This window comes from Humulus lupulus, chromosome 1 (assembly GCF_963169125.1).
Source record: "Humulus lupulus chromosome 1, drHumLupu1.1, whole genome shotgun sequence".
Lineage (NCBI taxonomy): Eukaryota > Viridiplantae > Streptophyta > Magnoliopsida > Rosales > Cannabaceae > Humulus > Humulus lupulus.
Window position 1 is genome coordinate 74,107,148 of NC_084793.1, and position 20,272 is coordinate 74,127,419.

Below are 20,272 nucleotides of genomic sequence, written 5' to 3' on the forward strand. Positions count from 1 at the left end.
TCCAAGCTTCTTTTTCCCTATTTTTTGAGCCCACAAATTGTCACTTTGTCCCCTTATACCCAAAAATGCCAACTTTTTACTCAATGTTTACACACATTTTACCCTAAAACATCATCATTACACCCTATAATTTACCCCGATTTTCCATATTATAATTAATTCAATTAATTTAATCAATTTAAATTGATTAATTTAATACTCATTTTTGGCTATAAATAAGGGATTTAGGGTGTCCATTTTGGGGGGGAGGTTACCATACCAAAAATTCTACACATTTCAAAACCTCTCTATTCTCTTCATCTTCTTCTTCTTTTTATTTTTTATCTATGTATTTTTAGAGGAAAAATTTGGGGGTTTCTCCTCCAAATTTTCCTATTTATGTTTGTAATTTTTAGTGTGTATTTGCTATTCTAGTTATGAGTTTCTAATCTTTTTAAGATTATTAAGGTGATGATGAAACAATATGTAACTAGATAGTGTTTATTTTGTATATTGATTTCTCATTTTGTGCAACAAAGTTTATGGATTTTTCTTGTTCAAATATCTTCTTTCATCCTAAATATCATATATTTTGGATTGTTAGCACATATTTACACTTTATTCTTCATTAGTGCGAAAACATAATATTCTTTGTATAAGATGTGTCATTAAATTGTACACATCCATGCTTAGAACAAAAATATTATGTTTTGCCTTTTAAATAATGTTCATTGATTTATTTGTTATTTCATTAGATTGATTTACACTAAAAGCTTTGAAATTATAATTTTGAAAAGTGAAGAAAAATCTTATCTTTTTAGAAGTAATTTGTGCTTAAAATTATAAATCTATTTGGAAAATGATAGTTTAATTTATTTTAACTATCACTAAAACTTGGGAATCAATGTACTTATAAATATTATTAAACTTATATTTTGTGGATTCTAATCTTTAATAATCTTATTTTACTATCTTGATTTCTATTATTAATTTATGTTTATATATTGTCTTTAATATCTTTATTATTATCTTTTAGTTTATTTTCTTGTCACATATTCTCATCAATCTTTGAGGCTAGGATAGAATTTGTTAATTTTGATTTAAATAGTTTTCTTTTCGATTTTAGACAATTCCTTTGGGTTCGATCTCGTGCTTACACGAACACTATATTCCATATACGATTCGTGCGCTTGCGAGTATAAATTTTTAAAACATACCCATTTTGGGTCTATCATGTGTCTCCGATTGATGTTAATGTAATTAATGATGAAAGTGATAGTGATTATTCTACATAGTTTTTATATTTTGTAATAAAGACAATCATTTAAAATATAATATATGGGACTTGTAATCATTTTTTTCATTTCCATTGGTGATATTTGATACTAACTAATAATTTAATACTAACTAATAATTTTTGTTCCTAAGTACAATATCAGCGGATATAGCCACCTCTCACGGCGGAGAAGGTGGAGGTCTAGACCTGCCAGATCCTAGTAGAGTACCATCTTCCTGCGAGTCAGGTTAATAATAATTTTCAAATTTTTTTCATAGCTTAAAAGTCAAGCTCAATGAATGTTTAATATATATTAATATTTCAAATTTTGGTTATTGTTGAAAATGTGGATAGCTGAAGTGCCAAGAAGAAAGGGTCGTGGCCTGGCTAATAACATACCACTTGAAATTCGAAGGCGGAATGCCGGGAAGCCACTAGATCTTCAGCTTGATCCTAGGACGGACAAAGTAGTTGGCTTGGAGGACAAAGCTTTTGTCCGCGAGATAGGCCTACGAGTCACCTTGTTGTTGCCAGGACATTACTTAGATTTTGCTGATGTACCTCAACAATTTAAGGAACAAGTCGTACAAAAGATGAAGGTAAAATTTAGAACAAGTCTTGTGGTATAAATTTTTTATTAAAATCATTTACAAACTAAACTAACGTGTTATTTTTTAATGTAGCATTTTTATAATGTTGATGGTCATCTAGAACCCGAGAGAGTTATGAAAACTATCTACACAGAGATGCACAAAAGATATTCTGAGAGAAAGAACATCAGACATACTCACTTCAAAAAATATTACTCTAAGCCGGAAGATTTGGAGAGTGTTCTCATTGCCCCACCTGACCATTGCACCAAGGAGAGTTGGAAAGATATTGTTCAGTTGTTTTTTAGCTCAAAATTTATTGCGCGATCCAACCAAAACAAGAAAAACAGAAAAGAAATGAGTATACATCAATGCAAGGCACAAAATCGATGGCAGCTAAGCGTCACCAATTTGTAAGTAAAAATATTAATTTAATTTAACAAAATTTTACATTCTAACTTCCTATCTCTACATTTGTGTAGGCGAACCCTGATGAACATGTTATTGATACTTGGAAAGATAGCCATTTGAGAAAATCGACAAAAGTTTTTGTCAACAACGCAGCTCGAGAAACTTTTGTAAGTTTAAACTTTTGTGTTATTATTTTCATTAAACTATGTTACTATTGTGTTTCTAACACTTTTTATGAACAGGAAAAAATGACGGAAGAGCTTGAGAGGGCACGACTTCAAAGCCAGTCTCAAGGACCGGCGAAGGGATCTGAAACTGGATCTGCTGCTGATTCCTCGTCGATCGATCAGTATGAGATTTTGAGTAAAGTACTTGGGGAAAGGTCTGACTTTCAAAGAGGAGTAGGTTACAGCAAAGGCAAAGGGAAAAAATCAGCTTCCAGCTCCACAAGTCAAAGTCAGTCACAAGCCCAACCTGCTCATACACCTCAGGAAGACATGCCTACTATGGCGGAAATGATGAAGTCCATGTGTGAAGAGATCCGGATGTTGAAATCTCAACAAGGTCCATCTGGTAATCCTCAGCATACCAGTACAGAAACTGAGTTGCGGTTTGAAAGCCTTCTGCAACGATATTTACCATCACAACCTGAAGGTGGTATATCTTCTCAAAGTCCACCTCCTTGGTCGATGCCACAACAACAACAACAACATTTTTATCCACCTCAACAGAATTATCCAAACATGTATGGATGCTCCTCCCAGTTCCCTCCTTTTTATTACCACGACGTCCCTGCAGGATCTCAGACGTCACATCCTAGGCGTCGTGACTTTGGGGATTCATCGCAGCAGCAGCATCCACAACAGATGTATGGTCAATTTATGAGTTCGTCGCAGCAGCAGAGGTATGGTCAGTTTGAGTTTATTGCATCAGTCTCCCTCGACGCGACCACATACTCGATAATTTGGATCATCTTCGCAGCAGCACTCTCCACAAGCACCACAGTTTGCTTCACCACCATTGCCGCGCCCTAATACTGGTGATCAAGATATTGACCTTAATGAATATTTTACACCTGGTTGGCCCGATCAAAACAATAATAATTAGATTACATTTTTCAATTATGTTAAGACAATTGAAATTTTATTATGTTTATTTTATAATTAGTTCATATGTAATTAAAATGCGACAATTGATATTTTTGTTATGTTAATTTTATGATTAATTATAATGCTACTTTTGTTTGATGAATATTAATTGTGTTATTAATTTTAATTTATGTTAAATATTATTATTTTTAAATAAGTATTATATGTATATTTATTATGAAATAAAATAAAATCAATTATTAGTATTTTATTACTGGCGGATTAATAGAGGCGGAACCCGCTGATATTAAATGAGTCAAACGAGGTTGACAGTGTTATTTTATACCGGCGGAGTCCCGCCACTATTAATTCGTCTGTATTAATATAATACCGGCGGGTGTGTCAGTCGATCGGTAATTCTGCTAATTACCGACGGACTGCCGCCGATAATATACATTACCGACAAATACACCAATTATTACCGGCAGAATCCTTCGCCGGTAATACTACATTTTTTTGTAGTGTATTTTAATTAATTAATTTTTGTTTAAGTTTATGTTTGTTCTAGGTTTTGAATTTAGCGGTGACAACACAAGATTATATATTATATGTTTAATATAATTTACACGTGGATTTTAAATTTAAGTTGTTGCTAGTTGATAGTTGATAGTAGATTATATTATATTATATGTTTAATATGATATTATTCTAATACGTGAAATTTAAGTTTAATTAAATTTTATTTAAGTTGTAAAACGTATGGTTTTATTAATTTTAAATAATTATCAATGTAAAATATCTTATTTTAATTTGTTTAATTATTTATTTATTTAATTTTATCTAAGTTTAAGTCATGTTTATAATCTATCGTTAAATATAAGAATATTCTGTTAAATATAAAAATATTCTGTTAAAGTTAACGGAAAAAAAAACTGTTAAAACAAAAAATTTCCGTTATCTACACACTTTTTATATAGAAGAGATATATATATATATTTCGAATTTAAATATCTCTTATTTAAAATAATTAATTAATTTTTTATTATTATAAAAAATAAAAAATAAGTTATCGTAACTATATATATTTAGAATTTAAATATCTTTCATTTCAAATAATAAATTAATTTAATTCAAATTATATATGAATATAGATATTTTAATTTTTTTAATCATAAATTTTTAAAAGAATAATAAAAAAATGAAAAAAAATAGAAAGAATGGTTTAAAACAATTTTAGAGTGTTACATCATCTTATTGGTGCTCTCCTTTATATAAATATATATAATTTAAATATCTCTCATTTAAGATAATTAATTAATTTTTTATTATTATAAAAAAATAAAAATAGGTTATCATAACTATATATATTTAGCAATTTTAGAGTGTCACATCATCTTTTTCGTGTTCTCTTTTATATAAATACTAGAAAACATAACAGTGCTTCGCGTAGTTTATTGTAATGATTAAAAAATACATTTTGGAGAGATTCTGTGGTAAGGAGTCTTTTCACCATACCCGTACAACATACTCCTTATATAGAAACGTGGGCGCGTCTTGACCCCAGTTTTTTTTTTATGATTCTGTTCATTGTATAATTAAAGTGCCGAAAATAAAGTTCAAACAACTTGTTGTAGACATACTTTTATTTATCTATTTATTATTATACAATTTGCATAGCTTTTTTTTAGATAAATAACATTTAGGCCCTTATGTTTTTCCCAAATAAGTGATCGACCCCTATGTTTTATTAAATGACAATTCAGACCATGTGTGTTTACAAAATGGATCAAAATAGTACCCTAGACCCGATTTTCGTTAAAATATTTTCAATTATAAGACCAATTCATGAGTCGTTAAAGATGAGATGGGTTCATAGTCACAGAGAAGGTGGTTAAGGAATTGAGAAGTATATGTTATATTTGAAAATATTTCGAACATTTCTAATTCTCTTTTTGTCTTACTAAGAGAGAAACATATATACATATTTCACACAATACATTATTTGCATCATACACTTGAAAGTGAAACATTATCTTATTCTACCATTATTCCTCTCCACTTCAACTCTAAATAGAGATTCCTTTGCAAAGCTTTGCCTCCACTACCACCTCCACTTTTGCACATCTACAAAGCCTCTTTCTTGACCAGAACTTGCTGAACTTATAACAAAATACTCGTGAACCTCATTGATCTTTAGCCTTAAATGTTAATGACAATATATATATATATATATTTATACTTGAATCTTCTATCATAAGTAATATCACAATGAAATAACAATAAAAGTGGTGAGATCTTGATCCTGAGTATAGAGACAACAATGGAATACAAAATCACACTTAATGAACATACCTATTGTGTGAGAAATGATGATATGTTCAGCAATGGAAATGGTATTCGAAGTACCTTGATCCTGATCATTTCCTTGAAACAAGAATGAAAGTGATGATCCTGAATACACAGACATAGTTTTTCTTTATCCATCTAGAGAGAGAAAAAGATCAGCAAAGTAAAAAAATATTTATAGATACATATACTACAAAAATATATATTTACATATAAGGTCTTTTGAAAAATTATTAGTGATTAGTGCTAAAAAAATGCAAATTAATTAGTTTTAAAGTGTAAAATAAATTAAGTTTTAATTAATATTTTTATGAATTTATTATAATATATTTTATAATTAAAAATATTAATTTTAATTTAATTTATGTTTAATTTTCAGGAAATAAATTGCATTTGGACACTAATAAAAATGGAGAATAGAGAAATAGTTAAAACTGAAAAAGAAAATAAAGAAAGTGGCATTTTTGAAGAAATAAGGTTCAGCCCATTTGGCCCAAGCCCAAATATGGCCACTGCCATTTTTTTTCTTTCCTTGTCCAGCCGGCAGGTGTCATCGCCAGAAGCCGCCACGTGTCCAACTCCCTTCAGCTCCTCATTTCAGCAACTCACGCCCATGTACTCCTTCAGCCTTGACCCATGTACTCCTTCAGTTCACTCCAACGTGACCACCAGTCCAATAAAGGCCCAAGCACCAAGCTGTCTCTTCTTAGCCAAAGACCCCAAAGGCCCAGCAAGCCCAATCCGAAATCTTCCCAGCAACCTGCCTACGTGGCACTCCCTCATTGGCTAAAAATGGGTCAAAATCCTCTTGTGTCACCAGCCATGTTTTGTGGGTATTGGGCTTTGTAAATTGCTATTTTGAGCTTAAAACTTATCTTTTTTTTGGTGTTTTTGAGAAAGAGCATTTTGACTATACACAAAAATAGCTAGGGTAATATTAATAATAAGATTTGATTTTTCAAAATCATATTTTATTATTAATATTTCAGATTTATTTTGTAAACCCCATTTTGTTGTTTAATTTCTTTTTAGTCATTTTCTCTATCTATAAATAAGGACACTTTCTTCACATTTGGTATGTAATTTTTAGAGTAGTGAAACTATAGCAAAATTTCCACTCACTTTCGTCTCATATTTTCTTCTTAGAATTTTGTGAGAATCATGAGCATAATGGCCTAATCTTCCTAGGAAGGTTAGGGATGATTCCATATGCAAGTGATGTTATTTTGCTACTTTGATTTACTATGTTCTTAATGTAATATATTTGAGTTATTTATGTTCTTTCATCTCTATTTTTATTTTGTTATCTTTATTTACTTATGCTAATAGTATATAGGATTAGTCATGCTCTTTCTATGTGCTTCTAATTAGTAAAAGTAATATTGATACATAATTTTATGTCTAATCTTCTATTGCATTATTGCCCTTGGGTATTTTGTCATTTTTAGATTTTTCATAAGATTAACTTTGTGCTTTTAAAGTAAAGAACTTTATAACTCAAATGGACTTTTGTTAGAAAAGAATATGGACTTTAATGTTAGATTTTCCAAGTAAATGTTGGGATGTGAACTATTTACTTGTGTATTTTTGTAAATCAAGTAACTAAGTAACTAAGCAAGCATATGGATGATTCTTGAAACCTTTCCATTTCTCAAACTCTTGATTACATCTTACATTTATCTCACCTATCTCACTTTATCATTTCATCAAAAAAATACAATACCAAAATCTCAAACCTCTTTCCATTTACAATTTTATTTATTTCTTGTTACTAACTTTTTGTATTATTTTCTACTAATCTTTTGATTTTAGATTACCTCCTTGTGGATCGACCGCCCGATTATACTACAACCACCGCTTAGTGGTTGTCACATTTTGGGCGTTAAACAATTAGTAATGATGATAATTATTGTGTTCATTTAGCTGGTACATGTTACATATATCTATATATATATATAAATCTCAAATATATGGTACACACAATCACCTGAATTAATTATGCATCCTTTAAAGATGTAAAACTAATTAAAAATGGAATCCACTATACAAAAATATATAAGATTGAAACTAAAAATTTAACATGTCAATTTAAATTAAATGTAAGAGAATTCAACACTATATTAAAGAGGAAAGATAATGGAATTCAATAGTGAAATGGAAAGGGAAAATTAGATATGTGAAATCAAGCAAATTAAAAAGCTCGTCATTATATATACTTTATAATATTAATTTAGTTTTATTAACCATTTTTATATTGTGTAAGTTCATGAAATGTATACAAAGCTAACAGGAAATTGGCTGGCTCACGCATATCTTACAATTTTCAATTTATTTACCTTTCTCACTTTTTCTCTTATTTATTGTTCACGATTAACTATTATTGTCACTTTGTAGCATGTTATGTATAAATACATATATATATATTGTGTAACTTCATAAAATCTATAGAGAGATTTCCATTAACATATATACATTAAAATAAACACACGAAACACACTTTAAATTTTATTTAATCTTAACAAAAAGATAGATATAACATAGTTTGATTCCTCAATAGTTTTGAAAACTCACATATTAAATGATTAATTAAAGTTGGAAAAGAAAAAACAAATTGAGAATTATTTGTACCTAGAAAAAGGTTTCATTTCATCTTTCCAGCCACATTTTATAAGCTTTTCTATAAGAAGCTCCAAACATTTTATAAGCCTGTCGATAAGAAACTCTATTAGTCTTTCCTTTTCATGACTCTCAATCAACTATTTTAAAGAAACGCCACAAATTTGGTATCAATCTAACAATTTCTTAGCAAATAAAGAAAGCAGAAATAACTTGCTTCCCAAATTAATTCGATATACATTAAAACAAATAAAATAATGTGAGTACATGGTTATTAGATATTTTTGGAACATTTAAAATATAATTATACAGTTACTTAATAAAATTTTATTAATACTAATTAAGTTACCGTTACTTAATAAAATTTTATTAAAATATATTTGAAAAATTCAATTATTATAAAAAAAACTTCAATTTCATAATAGGTATAATAGTCTAATTAAGTTACGTTACTTAATAATATTTTTATTAAAAATTTATTAAGATATATTTGAAAATTTTAATTATTATAAAACAAACTTCAATTTTATAACAGATATAATAGACTAATTAAGTTACGGTTACTTAATAAAATTTTATTAAAATATATTTGAGGGTATATATTGCTTAAATTGATATTATGTAGAATAAAAAGTTGAAAAAATGATAAAATATAGATTAGATATTTTTTTTAATTCAATTATTATAAAAAAGACTTCAATTTTATAACAGATATAGTAGACTAATTAAGTTACGGTTGCTTAGTAAAATTTTATTAAGATATATTTGAGAGTATATATAGCTTAAATTGATATTATGTAGAATAAAAAATTGTAAAAAAAATGATAAAATATAGATTAGATATATATTTTTAATTCAATTATTATAAAATAAACTTCAATTTTATAACAGATATAGTAGACTAATTAAGTTACAATTGCTTAATAAAATTTTATTAAGATATATTTGAGAATATATATAGCTTAAATTGATATTATGTAGAATAAAAAATTGTGAAAAATGATAAAATATAAATTAGATATTTTAGATATATTTTTTTTAATTCAATTATTATAAAATAAACTTCAATTTTATAACACATATAGGAGACTAATTAAGTTACGGTTACTTAATAAAATTTTATTAAGATATATTTGAGAGTATATATATAGCTTAAATTAATAGTATGTAGAATAAAAATTTGTGAAAAAATGTTAAAATATAGATTATATATTTTAGATATTTTATTTTTTTAATTAATTAATAACTATAAATTAAAAAAATATAATAAAAAATGTGATAAAATTAGAAAATAAATAGAGTAAATTGGAGTGATTTACAAATCGCCCTCCTTTACATAGATATAGATATAAATTATTATTTGATTTTACTTTAATTTCGCTTAAAATTATATTTAAGTTCCAATTAATTAATATATTTTTATTTTAAATTAAATTTACAATTTTTAATTAAATTTTTTATTTCAACATTTAAAATTTATTATGCAATAATTTAAAATTTTAATCCTATTGAAAAAATAGGACCAAAATCAGGCTCGGACTTGGGGTAAAGAATACCGTGTTTACCAACTTTCTTGCAACTTTCTGCTCCTGGTGCTCATCAAGAGCAAGGTAACACAGGCATACAGTAGAGCATGTTTATCTCTTCAATAGACTTCCTTACACGCATTCTTAATGGAAAATCACCATTAAGAATCCATTAAGAATGAACCTTCTTAGGCTATAGCACCGGATGGAAGAGTTCCTTTTACCAAAATGGCAAAATCTTCAATAAACCAGCTATGGCCAGCACCTTCCTTTCCAAGTGCTTCCATTTTATCTGCTAAGGTATATTTTAATGGTGCTAATGCATGTCCATTACCAAGTCCAACTTCTTCATCTCCAATGCTACCTCAAAGTGAACCAACAGTAACTACTACTCAACACCATATAGGAACTATCCCAAGCGACATTTCAGATAATAAAAATCACTTGAAAACCAAAAGTCTATGTTGTCTTAAACAATGCACTCAACTCAACCGGAAGCATTTAGCCCTAGAAGAGTAAACACAGAACTAGAAGTAGATCTCTATTTTGACCAAGTTGCAGATCTCCTCACAAAAGTTATTTATAGCACTAGAATCTTTGAGCTTCGAACCAAACACAGGGTTCGACCTTTATCCACCGTGAGTTATGAGTTTACTCATAACAGTTTAAATCACCTTTGTTATGATTGGCTACTACTGTCTATAAAAGTGTTTACTTATCAATAATAAGTGTTTTTTCTATCATAAGAAGTCGCACAAGGAGGATTGTAAATTCCCAGCCATTTTCTTGGAAGATTCAGTATGCATCTTTAAGATTATAGAAGTCCTGCTTGATCCATGATCAATGTGGTGATTTCAAATATGCTATCTTAGAACTACGCTGGAGATTGTAATAACTAGATCAAAATACCAAAAAATGAGAATGAATGTGCTACTTCGAGCAAAAAGAAATCAAGAGAAACCAATTTTGATAAACATTAGAAATACTTTTTAAACAAAATATATAAATACGTATTTAATAACGAAAAAATGTTTCTTTGAAGTAATATTAACAAAAAATTTTAAAAAAAAAATACAAAAACAAAGCTTGCCAATATTTTTATTATGGATGGGTTAAAAACAAGTAAAAGAACAGAATACTCGAAAAATAAAAATAAAAACTTGTTATTTTTCAAGGAAAATACCAGTGCAGATTATAAAAAATAAAGCAAAATTAAACCACTGATCAGATAATTGTAGTCTGATACTTCAAGGTCGACACAAAGATAATTCGGAAGAAGCTATCATCACCTCAATGGTTATACACATCTAAATAAATTGAAATACATATAGTATAAGAAGAGAAAATTAAAGAAATTAATCGAAGGCTCAGAAGGATCCATTGGTGATTTTGTAATCAGGGAGATAAATCTCCTCATAAAATAGGTAGATTTTCAGCATCATTGCCTCGAAACAATTCACAGAAAATTAAAAAATACAAATCAAGCGATTAAGAAAACCTAAAGATCTGCTTACTTGAATGTCGGTTAGCAGCCAACCGAGTAATGAACCCGATAGAGTTGTGTAGATATATATAGAGAAGCGCTACCATTTAGGGTTAGGGTTTTGTCGTTCCATGGCTACCATATACGACGGCGCAGCACCATCAAATAAAACTACAAATCTACCATAATGCAAGTAACGAATTTTGATGGGCTTCCTTTAAAAAAAGAAAAAAATTGGATGGGCTTCTTTGTGTGATTTTATAGCCCATATGTCAATTATCAGATAAAGGCTCCACTTTCATTTCCAATTTATACCATTTTTTTTTTTCATTTTTAGATGTTTTGTACTTTTTTTTTCATATACTAGTAAATCACATAATCTTTTTCTCAAAAAAAAAAAAAAAAATCACATATTCTTACATTGATATTTTTCACTTATTTACAATGTCATAATTAATGAGTAAATTAAATATGGTTTAAATTTATTATTGAATAATATGTTGCAATTTACTAGTAAATAATAGGGATAATATCATTATAATATATATCTTATTTTCTTCATTGCCAGTTTACATTCGTGTTTAATTAATATTAAAATATTATCTTCTATTCTAAAAATCAGCATAAAAAAAAAACATTAAAGACAATTTTGATCAAATTCATTTTTTTAACAGTATATAAATATATTTATTTAATTACATAATATATATAATAAATATTAACAATAAAATTTTAATAAGTATAATTACTTAAAAAATCTAAAATTTCAAAACATTAATAAAAAAATCTTTTTGAGAGAGATAAAAGATAATTTTGTTTTTTTTCTTCTTCATGGACTTTTAATTAATCCAAATAATAATAATTGGACACTAAAAAATAATTGATTTTCTAAAAAATTATATGGAAAATTTTAAAAATAACAATGATTTCAACTAATTAAAAGCTTAAGAGGAAAATGAATAAACATATTTCTTTTTTTTTTTTAATTTTAGGTTTTCCATCATGTAAACTTATTTATATAATTTTTATTATTAAACTTGAATAGTAATTTTGTTAAAAAAATTATATCAAAAATTGATTTTTTTAAATTTAAATAAAGATATTTTGGTATATTAAAACTAAATTTGATCAAAATTATTTTGTAATATAAAGGATGATATTTTGGTATGAGCTAAACTGAAAAGGGCATAAGCTAGTATTAAAAGAAACAATAAGGTACTAAAATGTTATAATCTTTAAAATAATATTCAAAGTTATAATTTTTTAAAGAAAAAAAAAACATTAAAACTTTTTAAGTTTATATGTTGTTGTAAGAATTAATAATTTGGCAATTTAAGTAGCATTCATGAAGCTAATTTCGCAACTTGAAAGATGGTAGGGTTGGAGACCGGTGTGGAGGTCTTCACATATTGCAAGTGTGTGGTTGATGCTTTATGTTACACCCAAATTTTGAGATAAAATAAATAGCCTTGAAATAAAGGCTCGAAAAGAGTAAACTTGAAAATTATAAGTGTTGGAAGTATACTTATATAATTTGACACATGATTCTAGATTAGTTATCAGAGTTCAAGCATGGGTTGCAGGCTTGAAGATACCAACCTTCTCTGGAGGACGAGGTCGACTGAATTCACGAATGAGGAGGAGACAAAAACTGGAAGGATGAGCTAGAATCTTAGATAGCCTCGAAAGTGCGTTCGAGCTCAAAGACGCGCTTACCACACGGAATATTGGTTAGGAAATCCCTATTTTAAGGGATTCGTTAAAGCTGCATATTAAATCCCTATTATCATGGGATATTACTTAACTAGTGCATTTAATTAATATTATTAATGCAAATATTTTGTAATTGAATGCTTGATTGTAACTTCCCTGAATTGGGAAAATATATTTTTACAACCAGGTCTATAAATAGCTTGGTCTGATTCATTTGTACTCACGCACAATTTGTAATTGAGAATAATCTTCTAAATTGCTTTCATTCAAAGCTTTGAGAGAGTGGTGATATTAACAGTGACTCGTGGACTAGGTAGATTTTAACTATTGAAACATGTAAAAAAACCTCTGAATCCTTCTACTTTTTCTATATTCTTGTTTAGTGCTCTTTATATTTAAGTTGACAAAAAATGACGTCAACAGTTTGGTGCTTTCGTTGAGAGCATTAAGCAAATCGTTGTATTGTTTAATCAAAACCTCATGCACATCATTAATGGCCCCCGCGAATAACCCTGGAACTGGTGGGCGACCATTACCCAACATCCCCGAGGAGCGTACTCCTCAGACTAAGAACTATCAACTGAGGCCTGGGAAGCAGCCCATGGTAGATCAAAGCCTCGATGAGGGGAGTGCATCATCAGCCTCCAGGGGGCAACTTGCTCAGACCCCCAGCCTGACGAGGATTTTTATTATAATCCTGAAAGGTACGTACCAATCGTGGAATTGGAGAATCGCAGATTGCGTGAGCAATTGGCCGAGGCTACACGGCTAAATGAGAAATTGGCTAGGCAAGCCACTGAAGTACAAGCACTGCCCCGAAGGACGACCTTGAGGGAGCACGGCAGCCGAGATGGCTGAGCAAAGGGCCCAACAAGCCCAATTGAGGCCCAGGACAAATACCAGCAATGATCGTCCTGGGGGAAATACTCAAAACGCTGCTAGGGGCAATCCTATGGGAGATGTATCTGCTCGAACTTGGAATAATTGAGCTCCTTCGGTAGCTCTGAATGATAACCCCGAACCTGTCAGGAATAACCCACAGCTTGTCCGAGCCAATTCTGGACCTTCCAAACCCAATAATGGAAGGCCATCGCCATCATCAATAAGGAATTCACCCTCGTCAATAAGACACCCCTCTCTAGCTCGAGAGGCACCCTAGTCAGCTCCCAATGGGAACCAGGCAGGGGATCGGGCACCCCAGAGACCTTCTCAAAGTGAGAGCTAAGATAGAAACCATAGGGCTCGACCTGGACAAGGGGGAGAACGTGAGGCCCTGCGAGAGGCTCACCGAGGACATAGGTCACCCCAGCAAATGGGAAGTCATATGTCGAGGTCACAAACAACTAGGGCGAGGGGGCAAGCAGAAAACCCACCTCATAACAATCAATCCACACAACAACTAGAGAGGAATGTCAGCTTCCTCAGTGGAAGTCTGGACCTTAGCCGGTCGGTGAGTGTGTACAACACTAAGCCCATGAATAATGGGAATTATGAGAATGATTATCCTGATCTTTAAGATTATTTGAATAAAAAACTGGGGCATACCAACCCGTCAAACCCAGATTTGCGAACATCGTTAAATAATAAAAAGAGCCTTCCCAACCAATACATGGGAATCAGTATAACCCTGTACTAGGACAGGGAGCTGGAGTTTTTGCAAACATTAACCAGCTACCCCAAATGCAAGCTCAACCTCCAGTGGACTTGCTCCAAGAAAGGATCAACCAGCTTGAAAAGAGCATTCAGGATCCTTCAAGAAGAATCAAATAAGGGCAAGGTTGACGACTCTGATGAGGAGCTCGAGCCTTTTGCTCCCCATATATCAAACACTCCATTTCCTTATGGATTTAAGATACCCCATGTGGCGCCCTTTAATGGGACTTCCAATCCATATAACCACCTGAGCACGTTTAACATAATAATGCGAGCCAGCAATGTTGGATATGAGCTAAGGTGCATGCTCTTTTTGACCACACTCACGGGACCAGCGAAAAACTGGTTCGACAAGTTCTGAAGGCACTCGATCTCGTCATGGGAACAACTGACTAAAGAGTTCAAGAAGCAATTCAAGGCCATGGTGAGTGTCAAGCCCGAGGCCTCAACATTTACTAATGTTAGGCAACAGCTAGGAGAGTCATTAAAAAGCTACCTGGCGAGATTCAACATAGAAGTGGCATGAGCTCGAAATGTTGATGACAGTGGTCATCTCATGGCAGTACGAGCTGGAGTATTTCCAGGAAGTCCCTTTTGGGAGGACATGCAAATGAAATCCGTGAGGATAGTAACCAAGTTCAACAACTGGGCTCAGAGGTTTGTCATTGTAGAAGAGGCGAGGTCGGCATTAAAACTGACACCTCAGCCCATAATAACTACAACGATGAACGTTAACTCAGCCTCGACCTCGGCTACGCCCTCAACGTCGCAGCCCTAAGGAGATAACCCTTCAAAGAGAAAGAAGAATGAGGGGAATAACTCGGAGGCGGTTGGGGGTAAGAAGAAAAAAGAGATAAATACTTATCCATATACACAGTTTATACCGAGCTTACAGATACTCGGGAGAACATTTTTATCGCAAATGAGAATCAGTTCCCATTCAGACGACCTGATTCGATGCGAAATCAAAAGTCTAAAAGGGATAAAAATAAATTATGCATATTCCATAGGGACATTGGTCATACCACCGATGAATATAGAAAATTGAAGGATGAGATCAAAGGTTTGATCTCGAGAGGATACTTTGGGCAGTATGTCAGAAATATGAATCTAGTCCAAGCTTTGTCTGGGCAGAGGGTAGCTCCTACACAGCCTGCCCAACAGAATACGACCCCACGTGCAAGGGAGGATGACTGACCTCCCCCAATCAATGGGTAGGATGTACTATCCATCGCCGGAGGACCGCATATCGCTGGGACGGGCAAAAATGCCTAAAAAAGATATGTCAACGAGCTTAAGATGAGGGACATATCTCCCTATGAACCTGAACCCCGAGCTCCAAAATAACAGAGGGTTGAAACCCAACCCATTACTTTCACTAAAGAAGACGCCTCGCACGTCCAGTTCCCCCACAATGACCCTTTGGTCATCACCTTCTAGCTTGCCAATAAAAGGGTGCGCCGAGTCCTGATTAATAATGAGAGCTCAGTTAACATCCTTTATAAAGCCACCTTGGAAAAGATGAGACTCTCCGTTTTATACCTGAAAGCCTGTGCGACGATGTTGTACGAATTTTTAGGAGAAGGAATATCCAGCACGAGATCTATCGAGCTCCTGGTGACCTTGGGAGACTATTCAGTCTAAGTAACCAAGATAATGGAATTCATAGTGGTGGACACCCCTTCGACCTACAATGTACTGCTTGGGAGACCATCCTTGATTGGGCTGGGGGTAGTTTCATCTGTGAGGCACCTAGCGATCAAGTTCCCAACAACTAGTGGTATTGGGACACTGAAAGGGGACCAGCTGGCAGCCCGAGAATGTTATAGCATCTCAATGAGGGGGAAGGGCCAAACAAGTGCATAAGCACTTGTTGTCATCCGAGAAAGAAGCGGGACAGTCCACGAAGTTGAAGAAGAGATCGACCCCAGGATAGAAGAGGATAGGGCCAATCTCAGACCAATCGAGGAGCTCGAGGATGTAAAGCTAGATGAAAAGGATACCACTAGGGTGGTAAATATAGGGAAGAGCCTCCCAAAGGATGCGATATAACAATTGATCCGCTTCCAGAGGGAAAATCAAGATGTGTTCGCATGGTCGCATTCGGACATGATTAGGATCGGCCCAAACATTATAAGCCATGCGCTCAACATAGACAAAGGATTCCCACCAAAGCAACAAAAAAGAAGGCTTTTGGACGATGAAAGGAAGAAATCCTTGAAAGAAGAGGTCGAAAGGCTGAAGGAAAATTGGTTTATCCGAGATGCTTTCTATCCCAATTGGATAGCCAATCCTGTGTTAGTTTCGAAGCCCAATGGCAAATGGCAAACTTGCATTGATTATTCGGACCTCAACATGGCATGTCTAAAGGATTACTTTCCCCAACCTTGAATTGATAAGCTCGTAGATGCTAACACGGGTCACGACATCATGTCGTTCATGGATGCGTATTCTGGATATAACTAGATAGCCATGCATGCACCCGACCAGGAACATACGAGCTTTATGACTGATAAAGGTTTGTACTGTTACAATGTGATGCCTTTCAGGCTCAAGAAGGCCACAAAGCCGGAGCTTGTCCTCGTGAAAAAGGTAGTTGAGGGATCGCCGATCGTAGGGGAGCTTGAGGATTGCTTCCCTGTGGTCCTTCATGGCCTCTGTAGGCCGCGGGCTATAATAATTGGCTACAAGAAATGATTGGATGGAATTTCAAGCTCTAAATAAAAGAAGAAATCAAAGAACCATGACAAGATACTTACGAATCTGCTAGAACGAGTAGAAATGAGAAGGAGCAAGACCATCTGTCCAGAAGAAGATGGTCTTGAAGTTGGGAGGATGGTTTGGGATATCCTCGAACAACCGTATCTCTTTTGGGTAGCTCGACAGATAGTAAAACCCGTCTCCACCATGAGCTCGGGAGGGGTTGCTCTTGAGGCAGAAAAGGTATAGAATCTCCCGTGCCGAAGGCCTGTCCCACTTCATCTCGTGGTATAAGGATCTAAGAGCGGCCAAGACCCTATATGAGTTGTTCTGGAGCTGGAACGGAGTGATGCTAGCATAGTCCGTGAAGCTCCATAAATAGTCCCTTAGGGGCAGTAAGGCCCCAGCTCGCATGTGCTCGCGACTCCAGGCTGCGATCTTAACCTTCCTCTCATAATCGTCTTTGCCAGAAGCGAAGCAGCTCCTCTCGTTGGAGCTGGCGGGCCAACACATCTGCTTGTTGGATAGCTTTAACCCATGGCAGGATAATAACTCTAAAATCTGCCTGGTCGAGGTGATGGAATGTTGGTAATGTTCAACCTTGAAGAAGGAGTTCTTCGAGGTTGGGATGGAAAAAGATTTGGGGGTTGTGTGTGTGGAAGGTTGATTTGATGAACCCTCCATGAGGTTGAATGAGAGTGCACTGGGGAAGTAGGCTACGATGACTTTAAGCTTAGGATCTAGTGGAATTGGCCAGATCTCGGGATCTAAATCAGGATACACAACAACTCGAAACTTCCTTCTTTTTCCCTCTCCGACCTCGTCAATCTGATGTTGGAAATGGGTTCGGATGTCCTCTCGTTCGAGCTATTCCTTGTGCTCATAGATTAGTTGTTGGTTTCATGTAAATGGTAATTCAGGTCGAGGAGATGGTGGGTGGTAAGGGATAGCAAGCTCAGGCCCCCATCGATTCTTTGAAAACTGCGACATCTAACAAGAACGAAAAAGGTGAGGGCCCACTATAAAAAAGACAGTGGAAAAAATTAAGATCTTGATAACTCGAGTTTGCAAGCTCGAGATAACGAGATTGCCTTAATCAAGCCTAAAGGCTCAAAATGGCGAGATTAACTTAAATGCCAACACCAAACTATTATAAAGTTCGGGGCATCGAGAGTGTACCCACGCGAGAGTAGGGCGGTTACTGTTAGCTTAAGAGTATCCCAAAATTCTAGGAAAAAGTGGACAATTACCCAAGAAGGAGATATTGTTGGGATATGTGCGTTAAAACCCTAATCCAGAACCCTTTTTCATAAGCTACATGAAACCTATAACCTAGCACCCCATAACCTAAAAAGGGTCCATTTTTATCTGTTTTTACTGAAATTTCTTGCCTAAAGCATGTTTCTGATCAATGCAAGTCTACACAATAAAAAACTCTCTATTGCAAAGGAGATTTCAAAACTTTGGTAAGAACTAGAGGAGTTTTCTTATGTACAAAGAAGAAACATATATATATAAAAAATGTGATTGGTGATAAAGATCAGAGAACTTACACAATGTGGATTGTGGGAACGAGGAGATCGTCAACTAAAGAAGAGGAAGCAAAAATGATCCCACTGATCCAGATCAGTTATCAGAGTTCAAGTATGGGTTGCAGGCTCGAAGATACCAACCTTCTCCGAAGGACAAGGTCAGCCGAATTCACGAATGAGGAGGAGACAACAACAGGAAGGATGAGCTCGAATCTTAGATAGCCTCGAAAGCACGTAAACGCGACATTTGAGCTCAAAGACGTGCTTACCACACATAATACCTGTTAGGAAATTCCTATTTCTAAGGGATTCATTAAAGCTGCATATTAAATCCCTATTATCATGTGATATTACTTAACTGGCGCATTTAATTAATATTATTAATGCGAATATTTTGCAATTGAATGCTTGATTGTAACTTCCTTGAATTGGGGGAAGATCTTCTTACAACCAGGTCTATAAATAGCCTGGTTTGATTAATTTGTACTCACACACAAATTGTACTAGAGAATACTCTACTAAATTGTTTTCATTCAAAGCTTTGAGAGAGTAGTGATAATAACAGTGACTTGTGGACTAGGTAGATTTTAACTGCTGAACCATGTAAAAAACCTCTGAATCCATCTACTTTTTCTATATTCTTGTTTAGTGCTCTTCATATTTAAGTTGACAAAAAACGACGTCAACACTTTAATTTTCTTCAAACTCACCACATTGTCATTTTACTCATGTGCTTCTTTGCTGTAATGACTTATTAGAGTGTTTGAATGCTAGGGTTATCTGGATTCCTCGCAAGAGATATATTCTCCTTTTGGGATGTCACTCTAAATGGTGACTAACCACTATTCTCACTGTTATCTAATAATAAGGGGTTGTTTGGTACATACGAATCTGGAGATGAGAATGAGAATCTGAACATTTTCCTATGTTTGGTACTGGGTTTGAATTTACTAACCGGGGAAATTGTATTCCAGGGAGTTTTAACTTTTCTTGATTTTGGGTTCAAGTGAAACCCATCTGATAGGTAGTTTTCAAATACCTAGAAATGTGAAACACTTCAAAATTATTATTATTTTAAAAAAAAAACTTAAATGAATAATTTTTTTAGTTAATGGCTTATTTTATTTTTGAGCTTATAATATAGAAACAAATATATATATATATATATATCATACTGTAAAATGATAAACAATGCTTGTTTATTTAAAGAAATTGATATGCAAACCATTCATATCATTAATTTAGTTTAAAATAACAAATGAAATATTATTAAAATTAAAATAAGGTTATTTTTGTATTTTTAAAAATTATACTTGATTCTAGTATTTAATAACTGTATTTTTTAATTCTTAAAAAAAA

The 20,272-nt window shown here is 33.0% G+C and overlaps 1 long non-coding RNA gene and 2 other non-coding genes across 3 annotated transcripts; all 3 read right to left on the reverse strand.

Annotated features, from left to right (window-relative positions):
- Window positions 1–9,846: 9,846 nt before the first annotated feature.
- LOC133794737 (uncharacterized) lies at window positions 9,847–11,520 on the reverse strand. Its single transcript, XR_009875304.1, has 2 exons — window positions 11,347–11,520; window positions 9,847–10,727 (listed from the first exon to the last, which is right to left on the reverse strand). It is a non-coding gene; the product is annotated as an uncharacterized LOC133794737 (long non-coding RNA).
- Window positions 11,051–11,128, reverse strand: LOC133813344 (small nucleolar RNA Z155). Its single transcript, XR_009884366.1, has one exon. It is a non-coding gene; the product is annotated as a small nucleolar RNA Z155 (small nucleolar RNA).
- On the reverse strand, window positions 11,192–11,283 carry LOC133813338 (small nucleolar RNA R41). The gene has a single exon (XR_009884361.1). It is a non-coding gene; the product is annotated as a small nucleolar RNA R41 (small nucleolar RNA).
- Window positions 11,521–20,272: the final 8,752 nt, after the last annotated feature.